This window comes from Triturus cristatus, chromosome 12, assembly GCF_964204655.1.
Source record: "Triturus cristatus chromosome 12, aTriCri1.1, whole genome shotgun sequence".
Classification (NCBI taxonomy): domain Eukaryota; kingdom Metazoa; phylum Chordata; class Amphibia; order Caudata; family Salamandridae; genus Triturus; species Triturus cristatus.
The window spans coordinates 637,790,085-637,816,102 of record NC_140595.1 but is presented as its reverse complement, the minus strand read 5'-3'; the positions used below and the strand labels follow the sequence as shown (position 1 = coordinate 637,816,102).

General features: G+C 47.3%; 1 protein-coding gene across 6 annotated transcripts in view; it reads left to right on the top strand.

The window, feature by feature from the left end:
* The window catches only part of LOC146776455 (uncharacterized), a 228,479-nt gene that overhangs the window by 115,976 nt on the left and 86,485 nt on the right, over window positions 1-26,018 (top strand). For 5 of the 6 annotated variants that reach the window (XR_014971990.1, XR_014971995.1, XR_014971991.1 and 2 more), the window contains one exon: window positions 19,088-19,884. The gene's annotated coding sequence lies outside the window, so the exon portion shown is untranslated. Of the gene's footprint in view, window positions 1-19,087; window positions 19,885-26,018 lie in introns of those variants that run through there. The other variant, XR_014971994.1, reaches the window with a different exon arrangement.

Genomic DNA, 26,018 nt, shown 5'->3' with positions numbered 1-26,018 from the left:
CAACACCACCAATACCACCAATACCACCACCGCCAATACCACCACCAATCCAATACCAATACCAATATCAACATCACCAATACCACCACCAATTCCACCACTAAAAATACCACCACCACCAATACTAATACCACCACCACCACTACTAATACCACCACCACTACTAATACCACCACTAATACCATCACCACCACCAATACCACCACTAATACCATCACCACCAATACCACCATCACCACAATACCACAATCACCAATACCACAACCACCAATACCAATATCAACACCATCAATACCACCACTAACAATACCACCACTAACAATACCACCACTAACAATGCCACCACCATCAATACTAATACCACCACCACCAATATCACTACCACCACCACCACCACTAATACCACTACCACCAATACCATCACCACTAATACCATCACTACCAATACCACTACCACCAATACCATCACCAACCAATACCACCACCACCAATACCACCACCATTACCACCACCAATGCCATCACCAATACCATCACCACCAATATCACCATTAGCACCACCACCAATACCCCCATTACCACCACCAATACCACCTTCACCAATACCAGCATCAATACCACCACCAAGACCACCACAATACAATCACCACCAATACGAATACCACCACCACCAATACCACCCCCACCACAAATACCAATACCACCACTAATACCAAACCACCACCTCAGTGCCTTTCGCTCATTAGTAAAAGCAGGCACTGTATGGGACTGGAGTTCCAGCCTAGACCATCCCTCCCTCGCTCCCTCCATGCCTGCCATAAAGCACAGCCCGCCCTGCACCAGTAGGTGAAGCCAGGGCCTTACTACAGTTGAAGTGTTTTTCATTGGGCCAAAGATAGCAATGACATTATGCAATGCCAAACTGCACACTCAAATCACGTAGAGGGCAGGAAATAGCCCCCGACCCGCTCTTCCTCCTGAGCAGCGACAGTGTAATCACAGAGCGAAAGGTGTTGGAGCACTTTGTTAGTGTTTATAGCTCGGATCATATGTAACTCTCACTTCACACTTTGTCTCAGTGTAATTTACAACACGTACACATCTTCTTTACTGCACTATTTATCACCACTTTGAAGACGTTGCTGGCCGGTCCCTCCCTCTGATATGCACAATCTGACAAGCAGTCGTGAAGGCCCTTTAATGCAATAGGTATTGCATTTGCAAGAGTTTAAGCTATTAGTATTGTAAATGACCATGCCTTTTATTTATGTTTTAAAACTCAAAACATAAATAAAAGGCATTGTCATTTACAATGCCAATAGCTCAAACCCGCGTGAATGCAAGAGCTATTTAAAGCTGTTTTAAAGATACCCTCCAATTTCGCCTTCTCCATTTTTAGGTCTCGCTGAGTCAGCGCACATGCACTGCTTGGAGAGACATTTTGTAGGTGAGTTTTCAAAGTGCTGCTGGCTGGCCTAGCGCTTGCGTTCACGCGAGCGTGCACGCTCGAACCGCCAGCCTTCAGCAGCACTTTGAAAACTCGCTACGCCTCTCCACAATCATTGCTGCGCGATGACGTGCTCAACCAATGGTTTCTTTGCTGAGATGGACACCGCAACACTCCCTCGTCATTCTTTCGAGCCGCCAGCTTTGTTTACTTTTGCTCAAGGCCACGAGATGTCTTTAAGCATGTTTTTTTAATCCTCTCCCCACACACTCCCTTCTCCGACTCCCTCGTCATTCTTTCGTTATTCTAATACTTTTGTAGCAGGCACCCGCGCACCACTCGCCCAGCCTACTTTTGCCGTCGCACGAACACCACTCGCTCGGCGCAAACGCTTGTTTTTCATAGATTGTGCTTTTTACAAGTGCTCCTGTTTTTAATGTAAAATTCCACTGTAAGGTTTGTGAAATCAATACACCACAGTAGACATATTTCTAGACCCTTCCCCTGCCTCTCCATCCCGCTTTGTCTCTGCTCTGGCTCTTCTTGGTGCCCGCATTTATATTCACAACACGGGTGCTGCGCTTTATGTTTGAGCCCAGAGCCCAATTTTATGTTTAAAACAAGCATTGGCATAGCTAATAGGTCTCGCCTTTGAGACCTTATAAGTGTTTAGTTATCCAGCACAATATCCTTGGTGCAAAAACATCAACTGTTGCATGGCTAAACACTTATAAGGTCCCAAAGGCGAGACCTATTGGCTATGCCAATGCTTGTTTCTTAAGTGCATGGGCGATATTTACTACAGCTTTTCCTACATATACTTCTGTCTAATTTGACTGCATTTGCTTGCATTACAGTCTGCTTTGAAATACAGTACGCTGCCTGGTTTTCAAAATCCAGTGTGTAATTTAACACGTTTTTAAAATACACGAAGCGCTATCACAGTTTTTTACTGTTTTGAAACTATGTATTAAAAAAAAAGAAATATCGACTTCCGGGGTGTCAGAGTGCTTTAAAAGTAAACAACAACTCCCGAGGAACCTGATGTGTACTAACAATTTAACAATTATTAGAAGTGAATAACGTCGAATTGTAATCCACAAGGTTTCTTGAGGAAAGGGGAAGGTAGGTGGAAGATAAAAGAGCGCGCAGCTGCCTGAAAACTCGGGTTAAGGTTAGTCACAGGGGTGAAATGTAAACATTTAAAGGCGGTCTCAAAAGAAGGAGGGTTTTCAGCTTCTTCTGGAAATAACTATGGTCGTCTACTTGTCTGATCTCCTCGGGGAGAGAGTTACAAAGCGTGAAGCAGCTCAGGAGAACGCTGGTAGGATTTAAATGTCTTACTTTCGAGGCAGAAGCCTCCTTCTTAGCTCCACCGGAGTTGGCCAGCAAGGGGTGAAGGTAGGTCAGTTAGCCAAGTTTCAATACTTTGATAGACACACAGACGGATTTAAATCTTCAGCTCCAGCAGTAGCCAAGGGAGGTCTCTCAAAATGGGGGTAAGGTGGACATATGTTCTGGTGTTAGCTGCAAGACAAGTAGCAGAATGCAGGAGTGCGTTTAGAGGTGCCATTGAGGTTTTATTATCTCCTGTGGGTAACCCATTATTTAAATCAATTTTTGAGATGACAGTGGCTTAGATTAGGTAGCAAAGGGTGACTGATTGATGAAAGGTCTGAAGCGTTTTAGAAAGAATAGAACTGGTAGAACCAATTTGATGGTGTGGACGATATGAGCGTTTATGGAGAGAGTGCAGTCAATCCATAAAACATGCATGTTGTGTTTCCAGTAGTGGGGCAAAGCTCACTACACACTGAAATAGGAGCCATACTCTGACGATGCATAGCAGCCCTATGGTAGCTCTCATGGTCCAGAAAGCCCAGTATATGGGTGCAAACATTTAGGTAAAGATCCACCACCTTCCCCTGAGGGCCGTATATCTCAGAAAGAGGTGTCCTCTTCAGAGAGGAAGACTCTCATATGTGGGGCAACGGTGTGTACAGGTCGGATAGAGAGTCGGTCGACACACAGAGGTGTTGCTGTCTCTTTAGTGCAGTGGGAGAAATCTCCCAGGATGTGGTGAGGTAGAGCGTTTCTGGTGGTTCAGCTGTAAAACGGTCCAGGTGTGTCGGCAAAACTACCCGGAGGGCTGCACCAAAACACCATTCTTCGTCCTACAACAATAAGGCTGGAAGGAGGGGGAGGACGGTTTTGTCAGAGAAGCAACAAGATGTCTGATACGCCATTCCACCAATAACAAATATACCTTCCCTAAACTGAAATAACCCATTTATATCTGAGCTAATCAGAACAGTGTGGAGTGAGGCATAGTAGAGTTATTTAGGGGGTAACCCTTGAATAAGACAGAACATCGAGTCGGTCCGAGAGATTGTAGTAGACTCAGAGGATGTCTTAGTGATCAGACCTCATTTCTTGCAGGCAAGTGGAAGGATAAGAGAGAACACTAAATAGGGGAGATGCGGAATGGCATGGCTAAAGGTTATCTGCCCAGAAGTTCCAGGTACTCTACTGGCCCAGTCCGTAGCAACTAGGATGACTTTGGCAAGTCGTTCCTGAACTTCCTATCTCGGGGCAGGTAGTGGCTCCACTCAAGGCACAATGCATGTCCGAAAGATAGCCTTCTTGGGCACTCCAGTGCGCAAAAGTTCTGACATCGAGCCAGAGTTCTCCCCATTGCTGGAAGACACTCCACGCCATTTCGGGAGTTACTGCCATTTGTGATCTGCTAGGGGTTGCCAACTGATTTCATCCACCCTGGCGTTTAAAAATCCTACAGGGAGGTGCATAATGCCTTGACAGTTTGGCCACTTCCAGATGTTCAAGGCATTCTGGCACGGGCCCAGGACCACTTTCCCCCTTGTTTGGTGCAGTACCACAAGGCTTTGGTTTTGTCCTTGAGGACTTGAACCAGCCTTCACTTGATGGACAACAGGAAGGCTTTCAAAGCCAAGTGAAAGGCCGATAACTCCAACAGGTTGATGTGGAGATGGGTGTCTGCCAGAGACCAGAGTCCTCTGACCTCCATCTCTCCCAGATGACCTCCCCCAACCCACTAGCAACGCATTTGTCACCACCATCAGCTCTGGGTGGAATAGGAAGAGGAGTCTGCTGCTGGTCCAATTGAGGTAGAGCAGCCACCACTGCAGATCTTTTGCAGTCTCCTACAAAATCTGAATGGAATCTGACAGGTTCCCTCGGTGCTTGGCCTACTGAGACTTCAGATTCCACTGCAGAGCTTGCATGTGCCATCTAGAATGGTCGACGAGCAGGAGGCAGGAGGCCAAAAGGCCAAGAAGCCTCACTGTCACCCTCACTGAGACCCAGGATCAAGGATGAAATATCAAGATAATATCCTAAATATTCTTGACTCATTGATCCAAAGGAAAGGCCCGAAAATGCACCATATCCACGATGGCTCTGATGAAAGAGAGCTTCTGCGAAGGAATCAAGTGTGACTTCCTCATGTTGATCATGATCTCTAGTACTGTAAAGAGGTTCGCTGTTGTCTGAAAGTGGTCCACGACTGTCTGTGGCGACCCCTTCTTCAACAGCCAATCATCTCGGTAGAGGAAGACTGGTGCCCCCAACCTCTTAAAGTATATTGCGACCACTGCCACCACCCATGTGAACTCCCAGCCAAGGTGCACTGGTGAGGCTAAAAAGGAGCACAGCGAATTGAAAATGCTTGGGGCCCACCTTGAACCTCAAGTAACACCTGTGGGCCTGCCGGACAAGAACATGAAATAGGGGTCTTGAGGGTCCAGCTCTACCATCTACCTGGATCAGGGTGTATAGAACCTTGGCCAGCATGAGAATCTTAAATCTGTCTTTCCAAAGGAAAACAAAATTGAGAGGTCAGAGATCTAAAATAGGGCAAAGGCTTCCACCCTTTTTCGGCACTAGGAAATAATGGGAGTAATACCCAATTCCAATCTTTGAGACTGGGACTTTGTCAATTGGTCTTGTATTCAAAAGAACATGGACTTCCAGCAGTAAAATGAGTTATTGGTCCTGTGAAAGCCGCTACGAAAGAGGCAGGTAGGATGGAAATGAAAGTCATGGTGTAGCCCAATTGGACTAGAAGCAGGTCTCATGTGTTAGATGTTATGGCCTCGCACCAGCGAAGAAAAAGAATGACTCTGCTGCTCACAAGGTGGTTGTACACACATAAGGGCAACCTAAAGCAGCTTGGAGGCTGCTGCCGGATGGACTTGGGAGGTTTGCAGTCACTGAGAGCCCGGAGGTTGTCTGTTGGATCGCCTAAACCAAGCGGACTGGTTTGCCTGTTTGGGTGGTGGGCCTTGACACTTCCTGTAGGCGAAATCCCTAGCAATGCCTTGAAAGGTGTAAAACTGTTGGGGCTTTTGCCTTTCAGGGTGGAGAGACCAAGGAAGCACGCAGTGGCTCTACTTTCTTTGAAGCACTTGAGGACGGAGTCTGCCTTCTCACCAAAAAGGCAAGACCTGTCAAAAGGTATATCCATTAGCGACGCTTGAACGTCACCAAAAAAGCTAGTAGATATCATCCATGCATGTCGTCAGAGTACCACGCTAGTGCCGACCGTTCTGCCTAAACATTCAGTCGTGCCCCAGCCTGACTGTATGACATACTTGGCAGTATCCTGGCCATCTTCAATGGTTTGTGCAGAGTTGGTGTGAACTTCTTCTGGGACCTCTGGCAAGATTGCAACAACCATGTCCCACAAGGAATGAACGCACTTTCCCAGCAAACAGCTGACATTGACTGATGGGGTTAGAGGTTAGCAGAAGAAAACATCCTCTTCTCAGCTGCCTTAATCCTTTTTGACTCTCTGTTTGGGGGGGCATGGTAAAAGAATTGGGGTTAAACCTGCAAGTGGAGGCAGGTACTACCAGCTTCTTGGTTGTAAGGTGCTGCATCAGGAAAGCAGGGTCACCCGGAGCAGATCTGTGAGTATGTGTCACTTGTTTGTTTACAGGTGGCAGGGGCAGGGTTTAGCCAAAGTGCCCAAGAAGGGGCCGGTCAGGGCTTCATGGAATGGCTGTAAGAGCTCAGATGATGTCTTTCAGGGTGGTAAAACCTCTGTGGGGACTTCGGCTTTTCCCTCAACTACAAATCCAAGACTTCAGCCACTCATCTAATGATCATGACTAATGAAGCAAACTCTTCAATGGAAGGACCAGCGGGAGAACCTAACACATCAGGGAAAGTGTCCTGCCCACTGGCCACTTGTAGGTCCAAGTGAAAAATGTCATCATAATGGGGGGACAAAATCAACCCCATCATCATCATGATCAGCTGGTTGGCTCTGGTCGGAGTCCAACCTGAACAGTTGTTGGAGCACTGGCAAACAGCTTCAAGGCAGAGGCACTGTCTTACTGGAGTCACATGATCACTCAGGCAATGCAACCATCAGACCAATATCCATCTGTACGTTCCTTGATAAACTCATTAAAAAAACATAATTCTCCCAGATCTCAAACTTTTTTTTAACAAAAAAACTCCTCTATGACAGTCAGACAGGATTTGGAAATAGACCAGAATGGAGTTACAGCATTACTTCTTCTAGACTGTTCATCAGCATTTGACACTGTGGACCACCAACTATTCATGCAAAGACTAAAAAATACAGATTTCAATGAATCATTTTCAAATGTATAGACTCCTTTGTCACCTATAGAGCACAAATTGTCACGTCACCACCTTACAACTGTGGGACATTCAGCACTAAAGTAGGTATCCGTCAGGCCTGCATTATCACTTTTCTCCTCTTTAACATATATCTGCCAACACTTGCCGACCTTATTTACTCCTTCAAATTCATCTGCTATCACTGTGCAGATGATACACATATCAGTCTAAAACTTGAACAACCTTCAGACCGAAAGCTCTCCAGTTTTGTAGACAGCCTTTTGATGAATAGACGCAAGCTTTGCGAGTTTGCTGGAAGCACCCTGAAAGGCCCACAAACACACCCCGACGAACAGATACTCGTGGAATCCCTACAGTGGCGGCCACTCTGCTATGGTAAAGGAGCGTTGCCCCACCTGCCAGCAGGCAAAAAAAGAATAATAAAACGATAATAAACCCTTCCTTATTCTCATTCTATTTTTGCTCTTGAAGCCCAGGATTGGGCGCGGTGCCGGAGGATGGTGGAGTAGTTGTTGCACTGCTATTCAGTGCGCATGACGGTCTAGCTGGCTGTCTCAGGATGGCCACACTGTCCGTCGCACTGAAGGTCTCTCCAACCCAAGCTGCATTTCCAGGTTGAAGAGAGCAGGCACAGGCTTCCAGTCTAACTGGGAGTGCAAATCATCAGCGCCCAGGCCAATCCTGACGCTGCTTTCAGCAGCATGAAAACAGCATCAGGATTGGACACGGTTGACTCTAGGAGCCTGTGCCCCCAGTGGAGAGGAAAGCAATGAAGCAGGTTGGCAGGTAAGTGTTTTTTTTTTCCTCGTCATCCACCCTCCCCCAGTCTGTCCCCCGCTCCGCCACTCTATCAACACATCAGCCCCTACTGAATCCCTATGTTAGTAAATAGCTTTGCACGGCCAAAATCTCAACACTCTTGATTCTATGAATCATATGCATGATTTTGCCCTCATAAACACCTATCTTGGTACACCACACACAAACAGGTCTGTGAATTTGGAACTCTGATTATCATACCACCTTGTTGCATTTTGCAAAAACAGAAAGGATTATGTTCAACTTGCAACTCTAAGAAATATTTAAATTGCATCGTTTCCTGAATACTCAAGAATTTGGAATATAATTAGTGAGCACAGTTTAATATTTGTATATGAATAGGGGACATTTGTGTACTTTTCGTACGGTCAGTTCCACAGAATTTCTAATTTGCACTGCCGACCTGGGCAAGGTCTTGGAAATCTTTCCATAGATTCTGGCAAAAGTTTTTTGCAGAGTTGAACTGCTTCTAGCTGAAGGGTATATCTTCAACAAGGGGGGTATAGAGGAGTCCAATGCTTGTTCTCACAATAAGTATCTATTGAATGTATGACATCTAAGGTGGCTCTTGACCTGTGATCTGCTTTTAGTCAGCGACGCGTACTCAGGATGCAGGGGACCGCGACTGTTTAGAAAATTAAATAATAATAGCTGATAAATAGAGTACATACACATAAAAAGAAACATTTTAAACATGATGTATATGCAAGCAGTTTTAGTTTTAAATTGCAAGCTAAAAAGTCAGTGGTTAACTTTATCTTGATTCGTGACAAACTGAGTATAATATGGACGATAGTTGGCCTCAACTGAAGCAGCACTGGTACGCACCAATAAAAAGAGAGCATGCACTAGAGTAAAAAGGCTAAAAGTATTACGCTAGAGTCTAACAGTTGCTTCATCATTTAGAACTAGAACAAAATTTTGCAAATGCTCCAACCTACAGAAAATTTCGATGTTTCCATTTTTTGTGTTTGTGAATTATTAAAATGATTCAAAAATTGTGTATCTGTTTGATAAATACTTATTTCTGTCTTTTTGTAAAATATTTTGAATTTAAAATTATAGAAATTGGCTAGGGGGGTCCTCGGCTTACAGTAATGATTTAGTGGGAGTCCATAGAAGTCAAACGTTTAAGAACTGCTGTCATAAATCAATTGCAAATAATATTCGGACTAAGTACATTTTTTTTTATACTTTCCCTGAAAGAAAAAGGAACAAATAATACAGGATTCACTTCTCATATCAGAACATAACACATATAGAGACAATTACCACTACTTTTTGACTTTTGACTTTTGTTGGTATTGCTATGCCTCAGGTTGTTGTCCACTTCTTTCATAAATCAAGAGTAGACACCTGCATCCTCTTGATGCATGATGTAGCTTAATCTACACATGTAGGAAGGTGGAGTGTTATGTGGTGAAGTTGGTTAGACTCCACCATGCAATACTATCACAAACCCCAAAGAGGGTCCTTGGATTCACACTAATAAATCCTTAGCTCAGTCGTGGTAGTGTGGAAAAGAGCAGTCAAGCCCAACTATAGGAACATGTGTTAAGCATTACAGAGTACCAACATGGACGATAAGTAATTGACAACTCGAGAGAAACCCAACACCAGTTTATTAAAAAAAATAGGTTTTGGAAAAAATCTTTATTTAGGCACCAAAACAAACATAATAGCATACGTATAACCGGAGTTATGGATTTTAGAAGCAATATAAAATCAGTGCAGACTAATACAATCAAACTTTATCATTGCGGTCAATGGGAAAAACCACTAGTGACAATTGGTCACTTGCAGGTCGAGTTACGTGGTACCCATTCAGGGTAAAGGTGATGTGGGTCCTAGGACCAGGCCACGACAGTGAGTTCAATTTTCCCTGCCCCGTGGAGCCCGGGTGCAGAGTTGTGCTGGCTGTCCATGGTGCTGAACAGGAGTCTCAGGAGTGTTCATTTTACCGATTACATAGGGCTACCGGGAACAAGATGCAAAAACGCAACAACGGGGTGACTACTGGCAGCGGTCGAAGGTCGGATGCAGTTCCTTCTAGTTGCAGAGTCAAGTGCAGGGGTCGGTTGCCATGCTAGCAACAAACCAGCCATGGCAGTGATAATCCTTGGAAAAAGGTACTATGCCATCTGGAGGCCCGGGGAATGCGGCAGCTACCTGTAAATTTGTGGAAGGCATGACTACAATACACTAGACCATCTGGATTTTGGCAATCTCTCGGAGGGCCCGATGGCCTGCGATTCTTCGGCGCATTGCTTTACCTGCAGTGTGCAGGGGACTAGTGTCACTGGTCCAAGGGAGTCTGAGGGTGTTTCAGGCTCTCACAGGAGCTCCTCCAATTGGGAGAACCGAAAGTTACCCTAGGACAAGTCTCAATCAGGAGCATTTCCACGGGTGCCGATTATCCCTTTTTTGCGGTGTGGGAACAAGTAGCCAATAGGCTGCCTGTTTTAACAGCTAGTCCTCCCTGAGGTAGCTGCCTGTAACTTTGTGTAAGGCAGGAATATAGTTCCCACAATGCACTAGAACATCTAGATATGGCCAATCCCTCGGAGGGGCCAATGGTCAGCGATTCTTTGGATCTGGAGTATTGTTTTTTGGGTTTTTTTCACAACAGAATTTTATTGTTGAAAGCCAGAGCAATAGGAATGCCTCACACGGCACCCACAATACACGTATGTAGTAACAAAGATGGACATCAACATTTTTAGCGTGAGCATGAGAACAGTAACACAAGAAAATTATTACAAAGGAAAATAATAAGAGAACAAAGAACTGCGCCACATTGCTTCCACCAGAGAGAATTAGAATTGTCGCATACATACGGAAAGGCCGTACCACTTAGAATCACAGTTAGGAGGTATACAACACATAGTCCATTGCACTGGATTCATAACAACATGTCCATGATGTGAGGAGGTGAGAGAGGGGGCTCCAAACATAAACCACTATAAACGGCCCACCGCTTCCAGATCTTATAATGTTTCTGAGGACATCCCCTAGCTTCAAAGACAGAGATTTCTAGGCCCATACAAAAGTCCACACTGGAGTATTGTTTTACCTGCAGTTTACAGGAGACGAGTGCCACTAGTCCAGGGGAGTCTGAGAGTGCTTCAGGCTCTCACAGGGGTCTCTCTGTCTAGGGGAACTGAGAGTTAGCCTAAGACGAGTCTCGATCAGGCAGTTCCAGGAGCGTTGCCACAGGCACAGAGTATCCCTCTTTTGCATTGTGCAAGTCCTGTTGTCACAGACACAGGTCTCTTCTTTGTCCTCTGCTATGCAGGTTGTTCAGAACAGAGGTTCTGGTGTCAGAGGAATCTCTTATATCATAGATTTCGGGGAGTTAGGGGTGTGGGAGCAAGTAGCCAATGGGCTGCGTGTCCCTACAGCTAGTCCTACCCTGAGATCACCCCATCTCACCACATCCGGGGGTGTGGGTCACCTTTTCTACCCAGAACACTCTATTCTGCCACTTCCAAAAATGGCAGAACGCTTCTTTCAGTGTACAGACCGGGTTGCCCACCCTAGAGATGTGCCTAGCCATCTAGGGGAGTACACTTCCTTGCCTATTTAATTTCCCGCTTGCCCAGGTGCAAATGTTCCTGGGGCAGGGGAGAGGGCTGTTTACTTGACTGGGAGTCAGCCCTAATGCGTATCAGAGGTGGTGTAGCCTTTGAAGCTCCCCACCTTGATGTGCCACTTCACTAGCCTTCCTGGGAGGGAGAAGGTGTGAACACCTTCCTGCCCAGGCCTTTGTTCCTGACTCTTGGGAGTGATCACATTACCTGGCAGGAGGTCAGAATCCTGTCTTGGCAACAGCAAGCGCAGGCTGCCACCCAGAGCACAGAGAAGCTGGGGCAACCAGGTGGGCAACATCTAAGGTAGCCACCTGGGTGCATGCCACATCACCCTTGACATGAGATTCATGTTAGGTGTTATAAGGCACGTTGTTTGTTGTCAAACACGACATATTTAGGTGGTACTGTAATGGAGCTGCCAACCTCGGGTTTGTCCGGGTGTCAACCCAAGTTATCCTATAGACCCCTATCACTTATAGTGTATTTTAATGGTAAACGCCACTAAAGGGACATATAAGCTTGAACTTACATGCCCAAACCTTTAATATAAGGCACCCTGCCTCCTGGGCTCAGGAGGCCTTCCTTAGGAGTGACTGACATCTATTAAAAAGCAGTGCATTACCTTTGATACACATGGTGAGGGCAAAGTAAAAATGGAGCAGTTTACACTGTTCCTACAGTGGCAGGCTTGCTGTCATTAGTTTACTTGGATCACTCAGGGTGGCACAAACAGTGCTGCAAGCCTCTTGGACCCCTTTACTACCCATGCCTTGGTTACCACTGGTACCTTATACTGGGGACTTTTAAGGGGGTAAAGTACATAACAGATTTAGGGAGAGAGCACAGGCACTGGGGTCTGGGCATCAGACTCCAGTGCACTATCAGAGCCATAACCATCAGCATGGGAGCAAAATGTTGAAGGAGGGGGATGACCAAACAAAAAGGGCACTTTTCCACAACAAAGTTCTCTCTGACAGGACCTGACTAAATCTTAACAGTACTCTGAGCATATGTATTTGTGCATGTGCATATGTATTTGTGCATGTGCATATGTATTTGTGCATGTGTATATTCATTTATGCATGTGCATATGTATTTGCGCATGTGCATATGTATTTGCACATGTGCATATGTATTTGCGCATATGTATTTGTGCATGTGCATATGTATTTGTGCATATGTATTTGTGCATGTGTATATTTATTTATGCATGTGCATATGTATTTGCGCATGTGCATATGTATTTGCACATGTGCATAGATATTTGCGCATATGTATTTGTGCATGTGCATATGTATTTGTGCATATGTATATGTAGTTATGCATGTGCCTATGTATTTGTGCAAGTGCATATGTATTTGTGCATGTGTATATTTATGTGTGCATGTGCATATGTAAACACTGAGGTTTTGGAGAGAAATGGGGGGGGGTTTCACTAATAGGGTAGACTAATCCAACTCAATTGCATAGCACAAAGATAGGACAGCACAGTTATCCAAACTTTACAAATAGAAGGCAAAACTGAGCTACCTTCTGGAAGGCCTAAAAAGCCGGAAAGCTACTTAAAGATAACATTGGCACATCCCTCGATTTGATGGAAAAGTTTTGTTAGGAGTGACCTGTGTGGCTCAGAGAGTTCACCTGCCCCACAGGGGCTTACGTTTTGTTTTGGGTCTGAATAAATCATTGTTCGGGTCAGCTGAACACCTGGGCCATATGGACCTATGCTGTGTTGGCTCTAGATAAATGTATGTTCAGACAAGGGGAAGCATCTGCCACATAGAGACATATGTTGTGAGTGCGTCAGTGTCAGAGTCTGGTAGAGCACCTGCCCGATAGGAACAATGTCGTGTTTGGATACATCTTTGTTCGGGTCAGAGAGAACATCTACCCACCATCTGGGCTCCATTGGGTCTCGCTAAGCATAATATAGCATATTGGCTGATTGATTGACAGGTGACAACCCTATTGCCTTAATAGTAGAGCTTCCACAAATGTTTCGTGGGTCATTTGCCATCTGTGGCACAAATGGAGTTTAAATATCGCCATAGAAATGCACCGCTCTCTGAGGTTCTTGGGTACTTTCATAAACATGAGGTCCACAGGAACCGCAGACTCAGCTTCTCTACACCACACACAGCCCTAATTGCATTGAGTGGTCGCAGCCCGGATGCGCTGGTCAAGCAAACAGTGCTCAAGTTCACACAATCAGTGCTGAGATGCTGAGATTTTTTTCCCTCCACTGCCAACTGGGAAAAAATGATCTCTTCAAAGCATCCCTTTGATGTTCCATGAGACGATTCCCCATGGAGAGTTCTTCAATATCAGTTACTCGTGCTCTTTGGAAGCAGACCCAACTGGCAATTAAAAAGAGTAAATAGGCAAAAATTGAATAAAATATGTATGAGGGACCCCAAGAGAGAATTAATTCTATTTTTAATAGCGGCAGAAATCTGACGGCATGTTTCATCCTAATTACACTTTTCACTTTCAGAATGGAGTGAGACATCAGTAAATGCTGTTGACTGCCTAGGTCAATGCTACATAGCCAAGAACTGTAATTGTATTTATATAGCGCTTACTACCCTGACGAGGCGTCAAATCGCTTTTTCTGCGAAGAGCACGCAACTCCGGAACCCATGAAGGATTAGTGTTGAATTAGTACAGTGAAATATGAAAGTAATTTGAGTGGTGGAGAGGTTAGTCAGTTATTGTGATTCAGAAGTTTAGTGGAGGAATAGAAGAGGGAAAAAGGTTTGCATTTATATAGCGCTTGTTACCCCTGATGGGGTGTTGAAGCGCTTTTTTTTTTTTATGAGTAACACGCTACTCCTGAACCCATAAAAGATTAGTGGTAAATTAGTATAGTGAAATATGAAAGTAATTTGAGTGGTGGATATTAGTCAGTTATTTGGATTGAGAAGGATAAAAGAGGGAGCAAAGGTTTGCATTTATATTGCACTTGTTACCCCTAATGGGGCGTTGAAGCACTTTCTTGGTGAGAGTGATAAATCCAAGAAAATAATATACATGTGAGAAATTGTAAATGAGACTATCAGCATCAAACAAGGTACATTTATTAAACCACCCTCACTACTTCCTGAGTAATTTAAGAAAGGTAATCTTGTTTCGTTTACAGCCCGACAAGATTACAGGTACAAATACAGTCTCAGTCATGGAGAAACAATATATAATAATTACTAAAACTAGAAAGACCAGACATGTTTAGGTCTCGCCTACTAGACAGCCCATGCACTGCCTGTTATGATGGTATTGTCAGCTAACAGTGGGCATAGAGCCCGCCCATTGCTTACCATTGGTTAGCTTCATTGTCACTCTAATTTGTTAGCTCGTGCTGGCTTTACTTCCTCTCACCATGTTTGTCCCTCCCTCGGAGCATAAATGCATTACTTGTGTTCTTCCACTGCTAACTTTACAGGGGCTATTTTTTTGTTTTTGTTTAAGCAGTTCACAATAGTGAATGTGTTTTTTCAGCTGTCTCCCTCATGCACTTCCCCTTTCTCTGACAGCATGCTTCTCCCCGCACCCTGTGATGCATTCACTCTCATGTACTCCCCCTGGGTTGCATTGTCATTTGTGTGCTTCTCCTCTCCACATTGCACTCCCTCTTCTCCGAATGGTTACTGCCACTTCCTTTTCTTTCAGTTTGCTTCCCTCCCTGCACTACCCAAACTGTGTTGCGTCCTACCATTAGCACCCTCTGTGTTACCGTCGCTCCTCCTCCCACCCCAGTTGCTCCCCGTGCCATTTTGTAACTTCCCCTCTCAAGTCCTCCATGATTCTATTTCTTTCTCCGTGTTGTTGCCCCATACCGGCTTGCACTACATTTTTTTCTTTTTGGTTACTGATCTATCTCGAGTCGGCAAACAAAAAGAGAAAAAAAGCACTTAAGTCATTCTGTATGTGCATGTCTACAAAATGACGTTTTCCCCTCTTTTATAGCCTTGCTGCTAAGCATCGGGGATGACTGGTGTTTTCATTATTGTATTAAAAACTGCATTAGCTTCAGAAGATTACTCAAGAGTTGGCTCTTGCCCACATAACCACCATACTCAAACATAAATATACAGCATATCCCTCTGTATATAAGCATTTATTTGAACTATAGATGTGTACCTACATACGTGTATTGCTTTGTATAACATGTATAATTATGCTTATAAATATATAGATAATCGTTAGTTCTGCTTAAATATACATATTACTTATGGTTATATTAAATGTTTGAAATAAGTGACCTAGACCCTGATTGGTGACTAGGACTGCAACCTGCACAGCAGATGAATTTTCTTCCATTCAATTCAATTTATTAATCAATGATTGACAGTGAAATATGAACATAATAAACAATAATAAACATTTGCATGTCAAACATAAAACTTTCAGTAGAAGAACAAATTATCCACATTGTGAATTATCTACATTGTATTTTCTTTGTGCGCCACAAGATTATTGCGGCACCAACACCCAATGCATTTCAGGACACTGAGTCCCTTCGTCAGGGGTATTTATTTTGACTCCACGAAGTTGTCCCCACTCTGATAGCTGTACGTGTGTGAATAATCAGTATTTCAATCTCATGCCTACTCTGTGGGACACCTCACAAGCTGAATAAATATGAATTTTTAGCGAGTCATGCAGGCTGTTACGTAAATAGCTGAGAATTTCTTCAAACAATCGAGATGCTCTGTGGCACCGGGACGTGTCAGTGGCTAAACCTGAAGCCGGTCTACCATCTGTGAGAGACTAAGCAGCGTTCAAACTCCGATGCGGGTAGAGGACTTCCTGGTATTAACGCTAACGCGATGACGTGTATGAAATAATCTTGTGGCGCACAAAGAAAATACAATGTGGATAATTCACAATGTGGATAATTTGTTCTTCTACTGAAAGTTTTATGTTTGACATGCAAATGTTTATTATTGTTTATTATGTTCATATTTCACTGTCAATCGTTGATTAATAAATTGAATTAAATGGAAGAAAATTTATCAGCTGTGCAGGTTGCAGTCCTAGTCACCAATCAGGGTCTAGCCCACTTATTTAATTTATTTCACATATGCATCGCAGGCATATTAGCAACACAGCACGCATATCGTCTCACACTGATTTAGGTTTTAAAATAGAGTGCGCTTTTCACCCACATTACTTTTATATTAAATGTTTCACATGTATATAGGTGACTGCATAAATAAGAATCTTTTATCATAACTATTTATCTACAATTGGTTCACTATTGAATTCCAAATTAATAAATAAATACATTAACTTAAAAGTACAGCAACATTTGAAAGTCAGAGTTTAATAAATACCAGTAAAATCTATGTATATTACCTCCCTTATACATATATACCTTCCATGCACTTATGTATCTTTATATTTATTACTTTACTTTTATTCAGCATCTAAATGTAAATGTAAATGTCAAGGTACTTATAGAGCGCACTGTCACCAGACGGACACCTTGCGGTGTCGCCTTTGCGGTTTCCTGGCGCTGATACTCATACCGCTGTGGAACCCCTCCTGGCTTTCCCTGTGAAGTGTCCACTCCTGGGCACCCCCAGAGTGAAGCCAGGCATCCTTAGCGCTGTTGGGGCCGGTGTGGAGGCTAAGCAAGCTATTGCCCAGAGTTGCAGCGTGGGGCCCGTGATTAGAATAGGCACCGAGGCGAGAATAGACAGGTCCGAGGAAATTGAGCCCGAGCCCCGCCGAGGCGGGAATCGAACCCTGGTCCCTGGCAAGAACTCTGCTTCAGGGTCTGCCGCTCTAACCATTGAGCCACACTCCTCCACTCTCCAATGCACTACCCTGTATCTCACCCTATACCTCTCGCATATATCCTCTACCTCCACTCTGACTTATCTCAACCCTCATTCCACTACTTTCCCCAATGCACTACCCTATTTTTCACCCTATACTTCTCTCAATATATCCTCTACCTCCACTCTCTGACTCATTCCAAATCCCATTCTACTACTGTGATAACCCTTTCTAGCAGCCACGGTTCGTGTCACGGAAAAGAGACGGGATGGTGGGGGTTGGAAAGGGGGATGAGTGGGATCAATGTTAAAAATAAAAAAATAAACTTACCTGCTGCCCTCCATCGGGTTGCGCTCTACTTCTCCTCTCTTCTTCCGAAGGCATAGGCTCCCAGCCTGCCGTGCAGCCAATCCTGAGGCTGCTCTCACATGAGAGCAGCTTCAGGATTGGCCTGAGCGCCCTCGATTTGCGCCCCAGCACAGACTGAGTCTGTGCCTGTTCTCTCCAACCCAGCAGCTTTGCTAGGTTGGAGAGAACTTTCCCTGTGCATGATGGTTTGGCCGGCCTGAAACGGCTGGCCAAACCATCATGTGCAGTGAAGGGAGTGCACATACCATTCTACTCATGGCAGTTGTCACTGTGGCCACGCCTCCACGACTCGGCAAAGGAAAATAAAACAATACTAAAACAGGTTTTAAACCCGTTTTATTACCGTTTTATTTTTCATGATTTGGAGGGAGCTGGCAGGGGCAGGGCGACGCTCTTCCGCCATAGCGGAGGAGCTGCCCCTGTTTCTAGATTCTTCCCTCCTCTACCCCTCCTTGCATAATCTCATACCTCTTTTATTATTCAGATCTCCAAAACAAGCCTTTCCAATCCCTTCTCTCTGACTCTCCCCTCTCCACCTCCCCTTTACTCAAACGTCCTCCTACTGCTAGGAGCTCCAAAAAAACAACAAAAAACACTCTCTAGACTTTCCCTCTTCTATCTCTCCACTATCCTTTTCAATCCAACTAACAGACTAACACATCCTCTGCTCAAATTAATTTCATATTTACCTATTCTAATTGCCCACTTATCTGGTTTTGGGTTCCGGAGTAGCATCCTACCCTCCTAAAAGCGATTTGACGCCTCATCTGGGGTAGCAAGCGCTATATAAATACAAACCCTTCCCTCTTCTATCCCTCCACCACCCTTTTTCAATCCAAATAAACTCACATGTCCACCCCTCAGATTAATTTCATATCTCACTATACTAGTTCACCAATAATCCTTTTTGGGTTTCAGAGTAGCGTGCTACTCGCCAAAACAGCACTTCGACGACTTGTCAGGGGTAGTAAGCACTATATAAATACAAATACAATACAACTATAAAAAAAAAACAAGCACTGCAATGAGACGTGTTAAAGGCGGGTTTTATTTAACAAAATCTTAGGAAGTTTCTGTTATACTAATGCATTTCGAATAACGTCCTATGTCATACTTGCTTGATATACATAAATCTAACACCCTCCATATATATCTGTACTAAGTATTGGGGTAATATGCGGGGCAGTTCCACACAACCAAGCCCTAGATTTACTACACACAGTATGACTTAGTAATTTGGTTTCACCTTGTAGTTGGAAGTGATACTACAAGGAGCTACGAATTGATTACCTGTTGCAAGTCAATGCTTTATAAGGCAATTGACGTGAATGCATATAAATAATTGTTTCGCTTGTTTGAAATTGCATTGGAATTTAAATGACAAACCGGCAACTGAAAAAGAGAGCTAATGGATTTTCATTTTCTTTCAGCCTAAAGCACAGAAAAGTGAACAAAAGTGGGCTGGTTGCTCCACATGAATATTTACCATCACATTACACAAAGGCGTCCAATCATTGAATCCCTTTCATGGACTGAACTGGCAGCGGGTGATAACGGCCAATCGATATCCAGGTTAGAAAACAAAATGGACAAGTTGGATAAAAAGGTTACAACAAGTGAACAGATCTCCATTCCTTATTCAGAACAGCTCTGGATGAGGTGAGGAGGCTTAAGTAAACGGGTGAACCGCAAGGAGTCTATCTTTAAGCAGCATGGAAGTATCCGAGTCTTCTTTCCACATGTTCCTGATTGCTGAGAGGGATTTCAGTGTGGCACTCTCAGAATGAAAATCGAATGTGTCCTGTGGGAGAGGGTGAAAAATACTCATACAAGGTGCAAATCCTATCAAAGGAAGAACATAGGAGATTAACTGAATAGGCTGAAGAGAAATCTGGTCCTAGAAAGAACAGTATACGAGTGAAAAACTGTTCACTAAAGGGTGACACAGGAATCAAATAGTGGAGTCTGAGTGGGGTATTCTTACCATGGTGTTTGTGAGGTAGACTCCAGGTTGAAATATTTACACTTGCCTTAATTCACCTAGAGACAATCATAGCGTGAATCAGTAGTGGTTTTACAAAAGGTGTCATAAGCCTAAACAGGGCTTTAGGTTACATGTAATGTCTGAAAGACAAATGTAAAGAGCTGGGTCAAACAGTCTTCCATCTGTATGCCTTCAGTTGCCTAATTTTAAGAGTCGATAAAGAAAATATCTTTTTACACCATCTACAATTGTGGACAATATTCCATTTCTTAACTGTGCACAGAGTACTTATTCTGCAATGAAGTCTTTGCTCGCTCACTTTATAGAATTAAATTTGAATAGAGTGGGTTTATTTAAGAGGTAAAAAGGAGAATACTAACTTTAAGACGTACTCCGATAGAGGGTGGGTTAATTAATATTCGGATATAACCTTATTGTAGGTGTGAAAGGATTCAGGTCGGCTTAGCCTCAGGCAAGCCAAGAGTAAAACTCCATCTGCAGTTCTTACCATGTAGCACCAAACAGTAAAATGGAAAAGACCTATTTATGTTGTGGAGCTGACGTAAGTTTGAGGTGTCTGTGCTGTTAAATTTGGGACCTGTAGAGGTGCAGGCCCAGGGTCGCAGTTACCTCAGCACGAGTAAAGGACACCACACAGTTAATACGTTGCTGGGCTACACCATAGAGACCACGTGCGGTCTCGCCCACCTTTATTTATCCCCTCGGGCGAGCCCGCCCCAGGGGTGTGTGGATGCGTGTACGATATGGATACATTGTAGTGGAGAGCCCGAGTGGCTCTCTACATCCCTCCTTTGTTTTAGCTGTACAGCCCACACACGATCCATACTTGGGAAAAGTCTATACATAGTCTCTTAGTCTCTGGCTAGGCGCCGGATTGGGGCGCAGCCCGTACCTCGGGCATCTGGAGTAAGAGTCAAGTGACCTGTCCTGCAAAAGAGTCCCAGACTCACCCGCCCCACTGTCCTGACTCCCGGACCTCGGGCAGGTCTCCTCACCTGACTCGGACGATCGTCCACCGGCCACAGGGGAAGCTGTTTGGGTGAGAGACGTTGGATCTCCGGCCAGGGCCCCGCCCTGAGCCAGATCCGGATCTTCGACCTCGCGGCCCGTCTCCGGCACCACCTTGAAGCTGGACACATTCCTCGTGATGGCCTGCTGGCCACGACGTGCCGTGATCATGGTCCCTTGCACCCCCGTCACTGTCCATTTCTCAGGTTCATAGGGTGTTCGGAATTTCCAGCCCGGGTGCCGGTCCTTGATGACCACGCTGTCTCCGACCTTGAGCCCAGTGTCCTGGGCTCGGCGTGCTTCACTCGCCTTTTGGTTGGTCAACTCTCTCCTGGCCTGAATGGCGACATCATCTCGCTCGGCGGGGGTCCAGGCGGGATCCGTCGGGATACTGTCTCTCGGGGCTCTTCTGAACAGGAGATGCGCAGGTGCACATTTCGTGGTGCTATGGGGGGTCTGACAGTATACTCCCAGGAACTGACTTAGGGCTGCCTCTGGATCATCCCCAGCTTCCACGGCAATCCGCAGTGCCCGGTTGAGTGTCCTCATCAGCCGTTCAACCTCCCCATTAGCTTGTGGCCACAGGGGTGTGATTTTCCGGTGCCGGATGGCTTGACTCGCCAGGTATTCGTGAAACTCCCGCCCCTGAAACGGGGGCCCGTTGTCCGACTTGATCTCCTCGGGCAATCCCAAGGTTGCAAACACGCGATCCAGGGCCCTCTTGACATGGGGAAACGCGGTGGATGCAATGACTTCCACTATCGGGAACTTGGAGAAGGAGTCGACCAGAACAATCATATGCCGCCCATCCGGAAAACTTCCAAAGTCTATGCTGAGGCGCGTCCATGGCGACGTGCTCGCTTCCTCAGTGATCACCCGGGCGGGTGCTGGATCCCCTCCAGTGATGGTGCAGGCATGGCACTGTCTGACCATTTCATCGACTTTGGCGTCCATCGCTGGGAACCATACCTTGTCTCGGAGGCGTGCTTTGGTCTTGGCCGTGCCTTGGTGGCCCACGTGCGCAAGGGCTAGAACCTTCTGCTGGAGGCTCTCTGGGACCACTATCAGCCGCCCCCTCAGGATGATGTCTTTGTCCCCCACGCTGAGCTCACTCCGGATATGCCACAGCTGCTGACGAGCATGACTGACCTCCGGCCGCAGGGCTCGAATTCCGTCGAGGAAATGAGTCCATCCTTCACGATCTAGCGCCTTTCGGACTCTGGTCAGAGTGGGGTCCTCCCGTGTGGCTATGCCGATTTCATCCAGAGTCATTGCTTTCAGACAGGCTCCTTGGGACACCATCCTCACGAACGCCTCCGTGTTGCCTGTGTCCTCCTGCACTCCAGCCTCGAGACTTGGCTTCGGATGTCTGGACAGGTAGTCCGCGGGGTTGTGGGCCCCTGGCCGGTACACCACCTTGAACTGGTACCCTTGCAGCTGGACGGCCCACCTTTCGATTTGGGGCGGGGCGAGCCTCGTCGATCCCGTGAACAGGGAGAGTAGAGGCTTGTGATCGGTGACCACGGTGAAGTCCTGTCCGCAGAGATACAGATGGAAGTGCTGGCACGCCCATTTGATTGCCAGTGCCTCTCGCTCGATCTGGGCGTACCTCATCTCCGTGTCGGTCAGCGCCTTGCTGGCATATGCCACTGGCTTCCATACTTCTGAGCTGTGCTCCTGCAGGAGGACGGCCCCCAGGCCCACCGGGCTGGCGTCCACCACCAGTTCCGTTTTCCATGATGGTCTTATCGAGGAGCCCTTCCTTGATTTCTTGGAACGCTTTGTGAGCTTCCGGGGTCCACTCCCACGGGCGATCTTGGCGCGTGAGGGCGCGCAGCGGTTCTGACAGAGCGGCCAGTCGGGGAATGAACCGCCCGCAGTACGTCGCCATTCCAAGGAAGCTTCAAACCTCTGTCGGGCTCCGCGGTGTGGGTGCCGCTCGGATGGCTTCCGCTTTCTTCGGATCTACCAGCAGTCCATCACGCGTGAAGGTGTACCCGAAGAAGTCCATCCGGTCTTGGTAGAACGAGCATTTTGCTCTGTGCAGGGTCAACCCGCACTCCTCCAGCCGTCGAAGCGTGGCCCTCAGGTGAGCGTGGTGCTCCTCCAGGGTGGTGGAGTAGACCAGGATGTCGTCACTGAGGTTGATCACCCCTTGCAGTCCAGACAATGACTCTCGAATGGCGTTCTGGAACACTTCTGCCGCAGAGGAGACGCCAAAACTTAGCCTCTTGTATCTGCGGAGACCAACGTGGGTTGAAAAGGCCGTTATGTAACGGCTGCTAGGGTCCAGTTCCAGCTGGTGGTATCCTGCATTGAGATCCAGCTTCGAGAACCACTTGGCCCCGTTGAGATCAGCCACTATATCGTCCATCGTGGGGGTGATGTGCCTTTCCCTCTTCACCGCGGTGTTGGGCAACCGCATGTCGACACACAGCCGAATGGCTCCGGGCTGTTTGGGCTTGGGCGCCACAACCAGCGGGGACACCCAGGGCGTGGGGCCAGACACCTTCTCGATTACATCCAGTTCCTCGAGTTTCCTCAGCTCCTCTTCCACCTGCGGGCACAGGTTGAACGGTACCCTCCGGTGTCTCAAGGCTACTGGCCTCACGTTGGAGTCTATGTGCAGTTTGAACCTTTTGCCCTTCAGTTTGCCCAGGCCGGTGAAGAGAGCCGGGAACTCTTGAAGTATGTCCTCTGCGTGGGAGTCATGAACCTGATTTGCAAAGAAGACCAGGCCCAGGTCCTCGGCAGTGTGGCAGCTGAGCAGCGTCCCCTTCTTGCCCTCCGTGACATAGAATTGCGTCTGCGTGGAGTATCCTCCGCTGGCGACAGTGGTGGTAATGACGCCACGGAGCGGAAGGGGATCCATCCCACCGTATGTGTATATTCGTGCTTTCGACGACGCCAGCGGGGGCCTTGGAGATAGTCGGTCATACTGGTCCGAGTCCATGAAGTTCACGGACGCACCGGTGTCGATGATGGCCTGGATCTCTGCACGGCCCACGGAGACTGAGCACATGGGCGGCGGCCGCCTCCGGGAGCTTATCCTGCCGACGAACGACACCACGAATACCTCGTCGTCTTCGTCCTCATACACCGGGTCGTGCGCCTGGCGGTAGGATCGGTCGGTGGGCGGAGGATCCTCGTGTTCGATCTGGCGCACCTGTTGTTGTCCAGACTTCGGCCTCGCGGACTGCTGCCGGAAGCGTCCGCCTCGGCACACCCGGGCGTAGTGGTTCATCCTCCCACAGCGGGAGCACGTCTTGCCTTTTGCTCCGCAGATCGCCGTCGCCGGGTGGTCCTCCCCACAGTCTCCACACAGGCCCGACGTTGCGGGTTTGGGCGTCGAGCGAGGCGCGGGAGGCCGCCGTTGTATCGCTTCAACCCTCTCCTCCTTGATGGGCACGCTCTTGAGCCCTGGTCCCGCTGCCACGGGAGTGTGGAGGGCGGCTTCCATTTCTTCCGCCCGGGCATCGGAGAGTTCGTGAGACCGGGCCAGAATGAGGATGTCATCCAGCGACATACCCGGTTGCCGGAGGATCAGCTTCCGGAGGAGCTTGGAGCGACACCCTAGAATGATTTGATCCCTTATCTCAGCCCTCTGATCGGCGAACGGGCACGTGCTGGCCAGCCGGCGCAGCCGCGCGTAGAACATGTCCACCGACTCTGCGTCCGTTTGACACGCCCTCCTGAACTTGAATTTTTTGAAGTCCGGGTTCAGTTGGGGATCGAAGTGCTTGTTCAGCGCCGCAACTGCGGCGTCGTAGTCGTCATCCTCACCGGTGTTCGGAAGCGTGTCAAAGAGCTCGTAGATTTCCGCCCCTCCGTAGTAGATGAGTAACGATCTCTTCACTGCTCCGTCCGTCTCTCGGGTCCCTCGGAAGTAGTGATTCAAACGACCCACCCATGCTTTCCAGCACGGGGCGGCGGTGGCTGGGTCAGATGATTCGCTGAAGGGGGTAACGGCGCTACAGCCGTGTGGGTGACCACCGAAGGCGGCGGCGGATTGTTGACCGCCACCGCGGCGGGTCCGCTCCTCTGCGATGTGCCAGCGCCGGTAACCGGCGGTGTGGACATGGTGGGGCGTGGGGCAGCCTGAGGAACGCTTGTGCTGAAGCGCAAGTCCTGATGGGGTGTGAGTATTCCTCTTTCTTGGCCCTCAGGAGCGGTGAAACACAGTGAGGTCTTCCCAGGCCTGGATTTGCAACTGCCAATGCTTGTTGGATGGCTGTCCTCCAAGTCCTGGAAATGCAGCAGCCAATGGTTGTTTACTGGGGCCTGGGCGTCTTCCGCTCGTGCTCACGATCGTCTTCCTCCCCCCGGGAGACTCCACTCTGCAGCGAGCAGCAAGACGAGCAAATTTCAGGCAGGCAGCACGAAGGGCAGCCTGCCAAGGCCCCCTCACCGAAGGCAGTCCGCCGGGAAGCTCCGGGAAGCGCGCGATGCCTGCCACTCACCCGGCCTCAAAGACGATGACACCAGCGGCTCCAGGTCCAGCAAGCGGGTGGGCTCCGCCGACAGCAGGCTTCAGCCGGACGCTGGCCACTGCATCCACCACGCGGGCGGGCACCGGAGGTAGCGAGAGAGAAGAGGAGGGAGCACCAGCAGTAGCGTCGCACGCACAGGTACGACCGGCCTCGTCGCCAGTGTAGAGGTGCAGGCCCAGGGTCGCAGTTACCTCAGCATGAGTAAAGGACACCACACAGTTAATACGTTGCTGGGCTACACCATAGAGACCACGTGCGGTCTCGCCCACCTTTATTTATCCCCTCGGGCGAGCCCGCCCCAGGGGTGTGTGGATGCGTGTGCGATATGGATACATTGTAGTGGAGAGCCCGAGTGGCTCTCTACAGGACCGAGCAGATACCTTGCTATATTTTAGCCTCCCGAAATATGTTAATCTTCAATCAATCAAGTTTCTTGTAAAGCACGACTACTCACCGGTTAGACTCTGAATGCGAGTTAAGGGTCTTGCTGCACACATGCTATGTTCTCAAGCTCTTGGGTGTCAATCAAAAGTTGGTGTCTGAGTGAGAACTTCCTTCTTGTGTAGGCAATGTTATTTGTAATGGAAGAAAAAGATCATGTGAAAGGCCAACAAGAAAGATGACGCTCTTACATACAAAGACAATAGGATAGTCCTATTGCTGGATCGGGGCCAAGACGCAGAGAATCGTAAGATGATGACGACAACATGCCATAACAAGAAATTTCAGTTTTGGGGGCTTCAAGTGTAGTTCTACAGATGACAGAGCACAGAGAGACATAGAAGAAAACTTTTATGGGACCCCAAACATGTTCTTTGGTAGAGGATTATGCCAGATCAGAGGAGCTACAAAATGTTC